The sequence below is a fragment of the Scyliorhinus torazame genome, chromosome 18 (genome assembly GCF_047496885.1).
Source record: "Scyliorhinus torazame isolate Kashiwa2021f chromosome 18, sScyTor2.1, whole genome shotgun sequence".
In the NCBI taxonomy this organism is placed as follows: Eukaryota; Metazoa; Chordata; class Chondrichthyes; order Carcharhiniformes; family Scyliorhinidae; genus Scyliorhinus; species Scyliorhinus torazame.
The window spans coordinates 133,248,770-133,263,765 of NC_092724.1; the positions used below are offsets into that span (position 1 = coordinate 133,248,770).

General features: G+C 48.8%; 1 protein-coding gene across 3 annotated transcripts in view; it reads left to right on the forward strand.

The window, feature by feature from the left end:
- The first annotated feature begins 2,823 nt into the window (after window positions 1–2,823).
- Window positions 2,824–14,996, forward strand: part of ccdc57 (coiled-coil domain containing 57) — a 288,211-nt gene continuing 276,038 nt past the window's right edge. For all 3 annotated transcript variants that reach the window (XM_072483406.1, XM_072483407.1, XM_072483408.1), the window contains exon 1: window positions 2,824–3,042. The gene's annotated coding sequence lies outside the window, so the exon portion shown is untranslated. The remainder of the gene's footprint in view (window positions 3,043–14,996) is intronic.

Here is a 14,996-nt window from a genome sequence, read left to right on the forward strand (position 1 = left end):
ATGCAGCAATTTGCACATGGTCAGTTCCACAAACAGCAATGAGATTATGACGAGATAATGTTTTTTTAAAAACAATATTGGCCATGTAAGCTCCCCATGTCTCCTTCAAATAGTCTCTTCTACATCCACTGGGAGGGGAGATTGGGCCTGAGATGATTTAAAGTTTCATCTGAAAGGCAACGCCAGCGACCTTCCAACTCGAAGGTGAGAGAGCTGCTTTCCTTTATTTTTTTTGTGCCACAACTTACATTTTTCCTCCACAAGAACAAGTCAACTGTTGCAAAAGCAAAATGTACAGATGCTGCATAGAAATCTGAAATAAAAACCGAAAATGCTGGAAGTACTGAGCAGGTCAGGCAGTATCTGTGGAGCGGGAAACAGAATGTTTCAAGTTCTCAACTTATTTATTTTGTGTAACATTCTTTAGGACACGATCTTTAGTCGTGTTTGTTATGATATGCAGACATGCAGATAATGATGTACAGACAGGCACAGACAGACAGCGAATGAACACAGAGAACAGGACATGACCAATGAGCAGGCAGGACACTCAGGGGTGGTATCACACTATAAAAGGCACAAGGCACTCACACTCCGCCTCTTTCCACTGATGAACATCTACAGAGTGAACAGTATCACACCTCCAGCATGTGGCTAAGAGCTAGTCTGGTTCAGTCAGACAGAGTAACCACACTTGGGTTAGCAGAGAGTCGAACTCATAAGAGAACTGTGCTAACTGTGCTACAGGTTCAATAAATCAGATTGAACTAACTTCAAGGTCTGGAGTATCTTTTGGTTAAAGCTGCATCCAGTTGCAGCCTGTGTTATCCCAGAGTACATAACCCGACAATGTTTAGCCATGTGATAGATTGCAACCAAAGGCTGCTGTAGCTGACGCCATTTCGTGACTTCCATGACACACGTACCCCTTTCCTAATATTAACCACATCCTTTCTACGTGTGAACATCTTCCTACCCTTTGTATGTTGTATTTCTCATTCACTGGATGCAAGTTCTTTCTTATTAAAATCTTATAACTTTTCACTACGACGCTGTTCAAGTCTACAAATGTTTCAGTTTGGGTTTTTTCCGGTTGTCACATTGTTCAATTTCTCTAGCTTGAAGTGTACTTTCCCTGTTCCTTGTATGTAATACTGCCCCCCCACCCCTACCACCCCCCCTAATTGATCGCCAGCCTGCTCATTCCCACTTCACTTCGGCCTCCCTCTTATTGTGAAAGAGGAATGACGCTGCAATGCATTCCGCGCGTTCTAGGAAACTGAATGGGAGGAAACACCAATGCGATAAATGAGTTATATTTCCCTATTATAGTAGAAAGAAATTTCACTGCAGAGCATACACAATCCACCTTCCCGTTTCCCTCTCCGTGACCCAACCAAGTAATTTCACAAGACTAGCTAAAGACAGATACACTGTTGCTTCCAGCGCCTTTACCTCGTACTTGTGAAATGAATAGAAATCTACATGTAACCAGGCGCTTCAGAAAACACATATTTATCTGAGCGAGGTTCTAATGAAACTTTACCGGATAAAAGTGTTAACTGTTTCTCTCCCCACCAATTCTGCCCTGTCCTTTTTATCTTCGAGGTTAAATGATGGACTTTACAGTAGGCACGGGCAGTAGCCCATTGGTCGCTCGTGTGACTGGGTAACATGTGCATTCTTTACATATATTCTCAAAAGAGGAAATAATATCCCAGTTACGTGCAGTCCTTTTCACACATATATATCCCGGTTATGTGCAGTCCTTTTCGCACACATATATATTCACAAATAAATAATATTCTGGCTATGCTGTCTTTTTTTTACACGTCTTCAGAAATAAATAATATTCTGGTTATGTTCAAAGGTCTTTTTCAGATATATATTCATAAAGTAAGAAATAATATCTGGGTTATGTGTATTCTTTTTCACATATATGTTGGCAAAGTAAGAAATAATATCCCAGTTCTACAGATTTTCACTTGCAAACCATACGGGGCGAATGCAAACGAGCTGATGCTTGTTTCTCAGGCATTCTTCATCAAGACGTTAAATATTTCTGGAAACGGACCCACTCACTCCCCCCACCCCCCCAATAAAGGACTCGTTGTGTTAGGGAATCTGGACCCTAAGCAAGACAAATCGTGCGATTCATCGGTCATGTTTTAATGATTGTTTTTTTTGGGGGGGGTGGGGGTGGGGGGCAGCGTGTCTTTGTGGCTGCAGAGTTCGGGGCCACGTTCTGCATACGTGCAGATCAGCACCTCTCTGGGTTCAATACAAACAACCTAAGCTTTAGGGAAGCAGACAGAGAGAGAGAGCTTCACTCCTCCCCTTTGCAGGCTGTCCACCCCGCACTTGGGGGTGGGGAGAGGAGGATACAGAATGCACCCAGCCACCACCTCCCCCCCGCGATTTCAGAAGCACCGACCGGGATGACCTTACACCGCGCAGAGGACACACATAATCAAACGCGCGTTTTCCACTGAGGATCATTTTTGGATGGCGATCAATGAGGAGAGGAGAGGGCCAAAACAAAGGAGGGGGGGGGGCTACTCTTAGTATCCTTGCTCTTGCTTCCCACTACGTTCTGTGTTTGTTCCGTTGAAATAAAAGCAAATTAAAACAGGAAAGGACCGGTGCCCCAAACAAGCCCCCCCCCCCCGAGGGGAAGGGGGAAATGGCGGTTCATCCCCCTCCCCACCCGGAGGGAATTGACTGCGACACCACCACGAGTCGCCATGGCAACGGCAAACCCGCGGCCTGTTTGAACGGGCTTCCCAACCAAGTCGTGACCCCCCCCCCCCCCCCCCCCCCACCCCACACACGCACAGGCGGATTTCTTAACAGTAGGGTGGGTGGGCAGGAGAGGAGATGAGAGATTGAGCTCGGAGGTGAAATCCAGGCCCGGAAGCGGTCCAGCTGCTGCCGTCCGTGCAGCTTCTGAACGGTTAACGAACCGGCAACGGAGCCTGACTTTCCTGAAAGGCTCGCGTTGAAAAGAATCACTAAGGACCCTCAACATCACTAATGCCTAAGGTGCAAACTGTTTTTCTTTAAGCGTCCGTTTAAATATTTCATTGAGCAATAACCTCGAAACACCCGTGCTGTAAGGGGAAGGGGGGAGATTATTTGTTCTTTAAAGTCTGTTTCATCCACCTGAAGGCACATGTTGACTGCACTGGCTGCGTGTATGTTCTCAGCAGTACACTCAACAGCACGCGTAGGCCAGGATAAAGTGACTGCATTCCAACATCTGCATTCATTAATAATGTTTAAATGTGATCTGTAGGTTTAATTTAACTTTAATGTGTTTCCACAGTTTGGTTAAAATCAGAATTGTTTCCTGCTGACTGGGGTTCCTGGATTTTTCCAAATGATTGGTATTTTACCTTTTTTGTTTTGAAAACAAAAGCTGAGTGCAGTATGTATGTGTCCCAGGTGCTCAAGGCAAAAGCTTTGAAATAAAGCAGACTGGCGAATACACTTAATAAAGCACCCAGCTGAGATGGGAAAAAAACGATGAAGTGCATCATTTGGATAATAGAACTAAAGTATCCGTTAAACTACCACTTTTGATGATTGAGAGCTGAGCAACAGATCAGTAAGGTCCCAGGTTTGAATCAAGTTCCCTACTGAGTAAGTTATCTCAGTAAGCCACAATAATTGACCTCAGCACGGGAAGCTGGAATTCCAGAGCTTTGAACAGTACAGCCACAAATAGTGGCTAATAAATAATATTTCTCAAGAGACATGAATTAGAGGAGTGCAGTGTCTGGGGCTGGGAGACATTATCGAGATTGGGAGGGTGAGACCATGGATGGACTTGAAAGCAAAGATGAACATTTTTAAATGGAGGTGTTGCTTAACTAGGAGCCTTTGTAGGTTAGCAGGCTCCGAGGTGTTGGCTGAATGGGACTAGATGTCAGTAAGCACATGGACATCAGAGTTTTGGATGGCCTCAAGTTTACAGAGGATAGAATGTGGGAGGCTGGCCAAGAGTCTGTTGGAATAGTCGAGTCTAGAAGTAATAAAGGAATGAACGAGGATTTGAGAATGCGAATGAGCAGAGGCAGGAGCAGAGTTAGGCTATGTTCATGGGTTATGGAAGTGAAAACAGGTGGTCTTTGTGATTATGTGGTCCAAAACCCATCCTGGGGTCTGACAATAAACCAAGGCTGCAAACAGTCTGGTTGAGCCTCTGATGGTTTTCCAGAAGAGGGGCAGAGTTGGTAGCTAAGGATTTGCTGCAGAAACAAAAAACTAGATTTGGCCTTCCTACTATTTAGTTGGAGGACGTTTCTGCTCATTCAGAGAATTAACCAGGGTTCATGCTGCTGAGTGCAGAAGCTCAATGATTTGAGCCACACTAAGTTCAGTTATTTTGCCTACCATGTGGCAAAAGTGGCTGGCTGTATATAAATTTAGGGCTCACAAGAATAATAGCCAATTTGAAAAGATAACATACTGTATGGGTTGCTTGAATAACTGTATTCTAGCAATGAATCAAGACTATTGTTGAGAGGTAAAGAGGATATGTACAAGGAAAGAAATTAGTGATAGAATAAATAAATAGAAAACTGAGGTCTTGGCTGTCAGACAGAAGGAACTTTCTGTGTGAATAAAAACAAGCTCATTGGGGCCAAGTTAAATCCGCACTATAAATTGCTCAGGCACTAAACAAATAACATGTTCTGATAATTTAGAAAATTAAAGATGCTGAGTGAGTTAGAATGTTAGATTTTGTACGTTTTAAGTTATTTTTCTTACCAGTTTCAAGATCAGATTTTCACTTCCAATCTATTTGAATGGATACAGTCCTCAACAGAACAATCAGAGTAGCAGGAGTGACAATAGATGGAAGGAGACATAGCAGCATTCTGGTTCCATGACTGTTGGAGCTTATAAGACAATTAAAGTTAGACATGTCATGATATGCAGACATGCAGATAATGATATACAGACAGGCACAGACATGCAGCGAATGAACACAGAGAACAGGACATGACCAATGAGCAGGCAGGACACTCAGGGGTGGTATCTCACTATAAAAGGCACTCACACTCCACCTCTTTTCACTGATGAACATCTACAGAGTGAGTCAGGGTGTATGTACAGTATCACACCTCCAGCACGTGGCTAAGAGCTAGTCTGGTTTAGTCAGACAGAGCAACCACACTTAGATTAGCAGAGAGTCGAACTCATAGAGAACTGTGCTACTAGTTCACTAAATTAGATTGAACTAACTTCAAGGTCTGGAGTATCTTTTGGTTAAAGCTGCATCCAGTTGCAGCCTGTGTTATCCCAGAGTACATAACACGACAAGACATTTTCAACACAGGATTATGTGTAACAAAGATTTCATGCAGAATTTCGCAATAACAGCTTGAACCTGGCCATATAATTGTGAAGATCCTAGTTTCTGTGGAGTTAGCTGAACTCAGCGACATGGGAGAAGGGGGTGACACAATGTTAAGAATCCTGCTGATGTTGCTTGCGAGAGTGCTTCAAAATCCCAAAGGATAACTTGAAACAGTGGTTCTTAGTGGTGTATATTTGTTTGGAATAATGTGAGGAACAATGTACAACCCAGTGAGGAACCTGACTAGTCATTGTGTAAACAATAAAGACTATTTATTAAAGTAAAAGAAAGGAAAATAGCACATGACAAAAGACTCACACCCTATGACACTTCAGTATATCAATAACTAAACATCCCGTTTCATCTGAAGTTACCTCTTGTTCCCAAAATATACCCATATTACCTGAACTCACTGAGACTCCTTTTCCCAAGCAACAGCCATTTTAGTAACTCTATAGGTCAAATTCAGCTAATAGTTACCACACAATACTGCTTAGGTGATCAGGTCTGGGACAACATCACTTCCAGGTTTCAGCGAAGGCACAAAACTGCAACTTTTTTTCTTTAAAAAAAGTAAATTTAAAGTACTTTTTCCAATTAAGAGGCAACTTAAAACTGTATCTTTTAGAGGTGAATATCTGCAATATCGGCCGGCACGGTGGTGCAGTGGTTAGTTAGCACTGCCTCACGGCGCTGAGGACTCGGGTTCGATTCCGGCCCCAGGTCACTGTCCATGTGGAGTATCTGCATTCTCCCCATTCTGCGCGGGTCTCACCCCCACAGGACAAAGATATGCAGGGTAGGTGGATTGACCACCCTAAATTGCTCCCTAATTGGGAAAAAAAATCTGCAATCTGCCGTGGTTCTAAATGTTAAATGCAAACGGTCACCATGGCTCAGATTATGGATGGAACTAGCCTGTCTCCCCAATTAAGGTGCTAGCAGTTATACGGTTCCATCTCTTTGACATCCTGCCCTGTGGATTCGGCTGTCTGCATCTCTCATTCCTTGCCTTTAGAAGTTGTCATTTGTACAGTCCCACTATCTCGTAACAAGGGATGCAATTCAACTAATTGGGAATAAAGTCCAATTGCGAGCGGATTTAGCTGCATGTTTCTGAGGTGCCACCAGCAGTGCCAGGGCACCACCCTGCCCAAAGGGCCTGCAGCTGGGGGCCTCTGATCCCCTGGGAGACCCCCACGAGGGCCATTCCATCTAGTCCCTGTTTGTGGAGACCAGTACCAAAGGCACTCGCCCGAGGTCTCGAGGCGAAGGGGATAAATCCTAAAGCCTCAGGTACTTCAGTAATCTGCACGTTAAAGTGGGACTAACTGTCTCACTTTGGACAGCATGTTGGCAAGGTGGTTAGCACTGCTGCCTCACAGCGCCTGGGACCCAAGTTCAATTCCAGCCGTGGGTCACTGTCTGTACGGAGTTTGCACGTTTCCCCTTGTCTACGTGGGTTTTCTCTTGGTGCTGCGGATTCCTCCCACAGTCCAAAGATGTGCAGGTTCGTTCGATTGGCCATGCTAAATTGCCCCTTAGTCCCCAGGAATGTGTAGGTTAGGTTATGGGCTTACCGGGATAGGGGAGGGTGGGGAAGGGGACATGGGTAGAGTGCTCATTCAAAGGGCCGGTGCAGACCCGAGGGGCCGAATGGCCTCCTGCACTGTAGGGATTCTATGATTCTATGAATATGTAGATTTGCGAATAAGTGATCCCGCCCACAATGGGCAGGATTTACATTGTAACGTCTCGCAAGATCACATTAGATCTCGCAAGGCATTACGAGCCGGGTAGATCCCGGGAATGGAGTGTTCTGGCTTTTATTAGCCACGCTGCACTGCGATGCACTGCTTTTCAGACGCAGAATGGCAATTGGATTGCGCCCAAGGTTTCTGATACGGCTAGTCGCACCTCAATGTCTCTGGACGCCTACTAATCTTTTTTTTTAGACATTTAGAGTACCCAATTCATTTTTTCCAATTAAGGGGCAATTTAGTGTGGCCAATCCACCTAGCCTGCAGATCTTTGGGTTGTGGGGGCGAAACCCACGCAAACACGGGGAGAATGTGCAAACACCACACGGACAGTGACTCAGAGCCGGGATCGAAACTGGGACCGTGGCACCGTGAGGCAGCAGGGCAAACCCACTGCGCCACCATGCTGCCCGGACGCCTACTAATCTTGCTACTGGGAAAATTACATATCATTACTCCTCTAGATACCAGTTAGTCTTGTTACTTGTCTGTTATTTTGTTCTCATCTGTAAATCGCCAGAGAGGGCAAAAATCTTCCTGAATTCCACATTAAGTGAATTTGTTGGGAATATATGATGAGGCATCAACTTCCAAAATATCCTTAATATTGTGATATCACCATTATGTTTAATGCTCTACTGGGGCAGCAAGGTGGTGCAGTGGTTAGCACTGCTGCCTCATGGTGCCGATGTCCCAGGTCCGATCCCGGCTCTGGGTCACTGTCTGTGTGGAGTTTGCACATTCTCCCCGTGTTTGCGTGGGCTTCGCCTCCACAATCCAAAGATGTGCAGGGTAGGTGGACTGGACACGCTAAAATAATAATAATAATAATTGCCCCTTAATTGGAAAAAATAAATTGGACACTCTAAATTTATGAAAAAAAATGAATGCTGTACTAGTATTTATTTTTTAGAATTGGTTGTAGTGAATTGTGGGCAGCATTCCCATTCATTTAAAAATTAAGGACATTTTAGCTGAAACAAAAAGTTCAAAGTTGTAATTTTCCAATATTTTCTAGATTCTGAACAGCCCCAGCACGTTGGAAAACCGCAAACATAATGTCTCTATTCAATAAAAGAGTGAGATAGAAAGCAGGAAACTATAAGCCAGTAAGGCTAACACCTGAGATTGGGAAAATGTTGGAATCCATTATTTTTTTTTTTTTTAAACAATATTTTATTGAAAATTTTTGGTCAACCAACACAGTACATTGTGCATCCTTTACACAACATTGTAACAATACAGATAATAATGACCTTTTTTAAATTTAAACAAAAACAACAACAAATAAATAAATATTAAATAACAAAAAAAAAACAACAAAAAAAAACTAGCCCTAATTGGCAACTGCCTTGTCTCAGGCCACCCCCCCCCCCATCCCCCCCCCCCCCCAAGTCCTGGGCCGCTGCTGCTGCCTTCTTTGTTCTCCCCTATCTATCTTTCCGCAAGATATTCGACGAACGGTTGCCACCGCCTAGTAAACCCTTGAGCCGACCCCCTTAGGACGAACTTAATCCGCTCTAACTTTATGAACCCCGCCATATCATTTATCCAGGTCTCCACCCCCGGGGGCTTGGCTTCTTTCCACATTAGCAATATTCTGCACCGGGCTACTAGGGATGCAAAGGCCAAAACATCGGCCTCTTTCGCCTCCTGCACTCCCGGCTCTTGTGCAACCCCAAATATAGCCAACCCCCAGCTTGGTTCGACCCGGACTCCTACTACTTTTGAAAGCACCTTTGTCACCCCCATCCAAAACCCCTGTAGTGCCGGGCATGACCAAAACATATGGGTATGATTCGCTGGGCTTCTCGAGCACCTCGCACACCTATCCTCCACCCCAAAAAATTTACTGAGCCGTGTTCCAGTCATATGTGCCCTGTGTAATACCTTAAACTGAATCAGGCTTAGCCTGGCGCACGAGGACGACGAGTGGAATCCATTATTTTATTTTTAAAAAAATGTTTTTATTCAAACTTTTCAATAATTTTTACAAACCACTACAAAAGAAAATATAATGCAAAGAGAACAAAACAATATGCCAACAAAAACAACTTAACCCTCTAACAAATTAACAATTTAACAAACAAAACAAAACAAGGTGGGGCATTTGCCCCTTACAAATAAAATGAAATCAGCCCCCCCCCCCCCCTGGATTGCTGCTGCTGTTGACCTCCATCTAACGTTCCGCGAGAAAGTCAAGGAACGGTTGCCACCGCCTGAAGAACCCCTGCAAGGACCCTCGCAAGGCAAACTTCATCTTCTCCAACCTGAGGAACCCCGCCATGTCACTGACCCAAGCCTCTACGCTTGGGGGCTTCGTGTCCCTCCACATTAACAAGAGCCTTCTCCAGGCTACCAAGGAGGCAAAGGCCAGAACTCCGGCCTCTTTCGACTCCTGCATTCCCGGATCATCCAATACCCCAAATATCGCTATCCCCCAGCTCGGTTTTACCCGAGTGTCTAAGACCTTGGACATAGCCTTTGCAAAGCCTTTCCAAAATTCCGTAAGTGCTGGGCATGTCCAAAACATATGGGCATGGTTCGTTGTGCTCCCTGAGCATCTCACACACCTGTCCTCTACCCCAAAGAACTTACCCTGTCATATGCGCCCGGTGCACCACTTTAAACTGAATCAGGCTCAGCCTGGCGCAAGATGAGGAGGAATTGACCCTGCCCAGTGCGTCAACCCACAGGCCCTCATCCAGCTCCTCCTCCCACTTGCCCTTCAGCTCTTCCACTGAGGCCTCCTCCTGCAGCTCCTGGTATATGTCCGATACTTTGCCATCCCCTACCCACACGCCCGAGGCCACCCTGTCCTGTATCCTCTGGGTGGCTGGCAGCGGGAATTCCCCCACCTGCTTTTTCACAAACGCCCGAACCTGCATGTACCCAAAAAGTGTTCCCCGGGGGCAATCCAAATTTCTCCTCTAGCACCCTCAGACTGGCAAAGGTCCCATCGATAAACAAGTTCCCCATCCTTTTGATTCCCACCCTGTGCCAGCTTAGGAACCCGCCGTCTATCCTACCTGGAACAAACCTGTGGTTCCGTATTGGGGTCCAGACTGAGGCCCCGACCTCCCCCCTATGCTGTCTCCACTGCCCCCAAATCCCCAGTGTCGCAACCACCACCGGGCTCGTGGTATACCGTTTCGGCGGAAGTGGCAATGGTGCGGTCACCAGTGCCCCCAGGCTAGTATCTGTACAGGGCGCCGCTTCCAACCGTTTCCAATCCGCCCCCTCTCCCTCCATTACCCATTTCCGAATCATAGACACATTCGCTGCCCAGTAATAGCTGCAGAAATTCGGCAGCGCCAACCCTCCCAGACTGCGCTCAAAAAACAGTCTCTTAACCCGCGGGGATTTATTTGCCCACACAAATCCCGTAATACTCCTACTTACCCGCTTGAAAAAGAACTTGGTGATGAGAATGGGCAGGCACTGGAAGCCAAACAAGAACCTAGGGAGGACCGTCATCTTTACGGACTGCACCCTGCCCACCAGGGAGAGTGGCAGCATGTCCCACCTCCTAAAGTCTTCCTCCAATTTAGCCGCGCTAAATTGAGCTTGTGCAAGACCCCCCAGCTCTTGGCCACCTGGATGCCCAAGTACCGAAAGCTCCTCTCCACCATCTTGAGCTGTAGGTCTTCCAACCTCTTTTCCTGGCACCTTGTATGCACCACAAAAAGCTCGCTTTTTCCCACATTTAGCTTGTACCCCGAGAAGTCTCCAAAATCCCAAAGTATCCGCATGACCTCCCCCATCCCCTCCACCAGATCTGCAATGTACAGAAGGAGGTCATCCGCATACAGTGAAACACGGTGCTCCCCCGCCCCCCAACCCCCTCCAGTTTCTGGACTCCCTCAACGCCATGGCCAGTGGCTCAATCGCCAGGGCAAACAGCAGGGGGGCAAGGGGCACCCCTGCCTCGTTCCACGATATCATCTAAAGTACCCTGACCGCCACCTGTTCGTCGAAACACTCGCTACTGGGGCCTGATACAACAATTTGACCCACCCTATGAATTCCTCCCCAAACCCAAATCTGACTAACACCTCCCACAGGTACTCCCACTCCACCCGGTCAAAGGCTTTCTCCGCATCCATTGCCGCTACCACTTCTGCGTCCCCACCCTCCGAGGGATTATGATCACATTCAGAAGCCTCCGCACATTCGTATTCAGCTTCCTGCCGTTCACAAATCCCGTCTGATCCTTATGATTCACTCCCGGGACACAGTCCTCAATCCTAGTGGCCAGGATCTTGGCCAACAGCTTGGCATCCACGTTAAGGAGCGAAATTGGCCTATAGGAGCCGCATTGCAGCGGGTCCATATCACGCTTGAGGATAAGCGAGATCAGAGCCTGCGACATCGTCGGGGGAAGGATTCCCTTTTCCTTAGCCTCGTTAAAAGTTCTCAACAGCAACGGGCCGAACAGCTCAGAGAATTTCCTATAGAACTCTACGGGAGAACCATCCGGTCCCGGAGCCCTGCCCGCCTGCATACTCCCCAACCCCTTAATTAGTTCCTCCATCTCAATCGGGGCCCCCTATCCCTCTACCCGCCCTTCCTCCACCTTTGAAAACCTCAGTTGGTCCAAGAACTGCCTCATCCCCTCCCCTCCCTCCGGGGGTTCTGACTCGTATAACTTACCACAAAAGTCCTTAAAGACCTCGTTTATCTTAGCTGAGCTCAGCACCATGTTCCCCCCCCCCCCCCCATCCATCTCTAATTCCCCCAATCTCCCTAGCCGCCTCCCTCTTCCGCAGCTGATGCGCCAGCATCCGACTTGCCTTCTCCCCATACTCATACATTGCCCCCTGTACCTTCCTCAACTGGGCCTCAGCCTTCCCCGTGGTTAGCAAGTCAAACTCCGTTTGAAGGCTCCGGCGCTCCCTCAACAATCCCTCCTCGGGGGATTCCGCATACCTCCTACCCACGCTCAGTATCTCCCCCACCAACCTCTCCCTCTCCATCCTCTCCCTCTTCTCCCTGTGGGCCCTGATTGAGATTAGCTCCCCGCTGACCACAGCCTTCAGCGCCTCCCAGACCACACTCACCGAAACCTCCCCATTATCATTGGCCTCCACATATCTTTGGATGCACCTCAGGACCTACCCACAGACCTCGTCCGCCAGAAGTCCCATGTCCATTCGCCACAGCGGGTGTTGGCCTCTCTCCTCCCCCATCCCCAGCTCACCCAGTGCGGGGCATGGTTTAAGATCGCAATGGCCGAGTACTCCGCCCCCTTCACTCTCGGAATTAGCGCCCTGCTTACCACAAAAAAAATCTATCCGCGAGTAAGCCTTGTGTACATGGGAGAAGAAGGAAAACTCCTTCGCCCTTGGCCTTGCAAATCTCCACGGATCCACTCCCCCCATCTGGTCCATGAACCCCCTCAGGACCTTGGCCGCTGCCGGCCTCTTACCAGACATCGACCTAGACCGATCCAATGTCGGGTCCAGGACCGTATTAAAGTCCCCCCCCCATTATCAAACTACATGACTCCAGATCCGGAATCCGGTTCAGCATCCGCTTCATGAACCCTGCATCGTCCCAGTTCAGAGCGTACACATTCACTAGCACCACCCGGGCCCTCTGCAGCCTGCCACTCACCATAACGTAACAGCCCCCCTTATCTGCCACAATACCCACCGCCTCAAATGCCACCCGTTTACTCACCAAGATTGCGACCCCCCCCTCCCTGTTCTTCGCATCCAGCCCTGAGTGAAAAATCTGTCCCACCCATCCCTTCCTCAGCCTGGTTTGATCCGCGATCTTGAGGTGTGTTTTCTGTAGCATGGCGACATCTGCCTTTAGCTCCTTTAAGTGCAAAAACACCCGGGAACCCTTGACCGGCCCATTCAGGCCTCTCACGTTCCACATGATCAGCCGGATCGGGGGGCTACCCACCCCTCCCCCTGCCAACTAGCTATCTCCTTTTTTAGGCCAGCCACGTGCCCGCGCCTCCCACACCCTCCAGCCCCCCAGGTGCAGGCTCCCCGCCCCGACTCTCCCTCTTACCATCAATTCCCTCTCAGTCATCACAGCAGCAACCCAGTCCGCCCCCCCCAACCCCCCATCCCCCGGCCAAGCAACTGCTTAACCCCCCTGCCCCCCCCCCCCCCCCCCCCCCCCCCATTGCACTCCCGTAAGTCAGCTGACTCATGCTGACCCCGGCCGCTCCCGCCTCTACCTCCATTGCCCCTGTGGATTCCCCATCCAAATCTCCAGCCCCCCTCCCCCCCACCTAAGTGGGGTAGAGAAAGTCCCGTCCCCCCCTACACCCCATATGAACCAATGCGAACATCGAACACAGTGCTGTCCCCTGCTTCAGGTACCGCCCCCACCATTTCGCGGGAAAAATCCGCGCTCCCTGCCTGGGCCGACCCCCACCCTCTGTGATGCAACTCCTCTCAACTGCGACCTCACCCAAATCCCCAAGGGCCCCGGGCCACAAAGACACAAGAAAACGTGGGGAAACCCCCACCCAAACACCGCCCCATCCCCCTCACCACCAACCCCCATAACATACTGCAATCCATTAACTCGAGTCCAACTTCTCATTCTTGATGGAAGTCCACGCCTCATCCGGCGTATCAAAATAATGGTGTCGGTCCTGGTATGTGACCCACAGCCTCGCCGGCTGTAGCAGCCCGAACTTCACCCCCTTCCCGTGGAGGACCGCCTTGGCCCGATTGAATCCTGCACGCTTCTTGGCCAGCTCTGCACTCCTGTCCTGATAAATCCGGATCTCGGTGTTCTCCCACCTGCTGCTCCGCTCCTTCTTCGCCCATCGCAGGACACACTCCCTGTCGGTGAAGCGGTGGAACCGTACCACCATAGCCCTCGGTGGCTCGTTCGCCCTCAGCCTCCTTGCCAGGACTCTGTGCACCCCATCCAGCTGCAGGGGCACCGGGAAGGTCCCCGCGCCCATCAGCGTACTCAGCATCGTGATCAGCATCCGACCCCTCCACGCCTTCAGGGAGACCCAGAATCCGCAGGTTCTGCCTCCTTGACCTATTCTCCAGGTCCTCCAACTTCTCCTGCCATTTTTCGTGCAGCGCCTTGTGCGCTTCCACTCTGACCGCCAGGCTCAGAACCTCGTCCTCATTATCAGAAGCCTTCTGCTGCACCTCCTTGATCGCCGTCCCCTGCATCTTCTGGGTCTCCACCAGCCTTTCAATCGACGCCTTCATGGGGGCCAACATCTCCGCCTTTAAATCAGCAAAGCAGCTTCTTAAAAACTCCTGCTGCTCCCGGGACCACTGGGCCTACGCTGCCTGATCCCCGCCCGTGCCATCTTGTTTTTTCGCGCCCATTCTCCTCTGTACTCTAAAGCCACTTTTTTGACCGCTCCACTCCTGGTCCACTCCATATAGCGCTGGGGGACCCTCACTGTTTCCTTCCCACACCGGGAATCGCCGTCCAAATGCCGCTGGAGCTCCTTAAAAGGGCCCAAAAGTCCGTTATCGGCGGGAGCTGCCGACCGTGCGACCTACCTAGGCATAGCCGCAACCAGAAGTGTTGGAATCCATTATTAAGGAAACAGCAGCAAGTCATTTAGAAAATCATAATACAATCAAGCAGTTGGGAAAGGGAGATAGTATTGACAAATGTGTTATTCTTTGAACATTCAATGCCCAGCATAGACAAAGGGGAACCAGTATCTAGTCTAGTCTAGTGTATTTGAACTTGCAAAGGACATTCTCTTTTTAAAATTAATTTCCGGTATGTGAACATCATTGCTAGGTCAGCATTTATTGCCCATCCTTTGTTGCCGTTGAGAAGGTGGTGGTGAGCCGCCGCCTTGAACCACAGCAGACTCTAAGGTGTAGGTACACCAGTAGAACTATTAGGGTGGGAAGGTA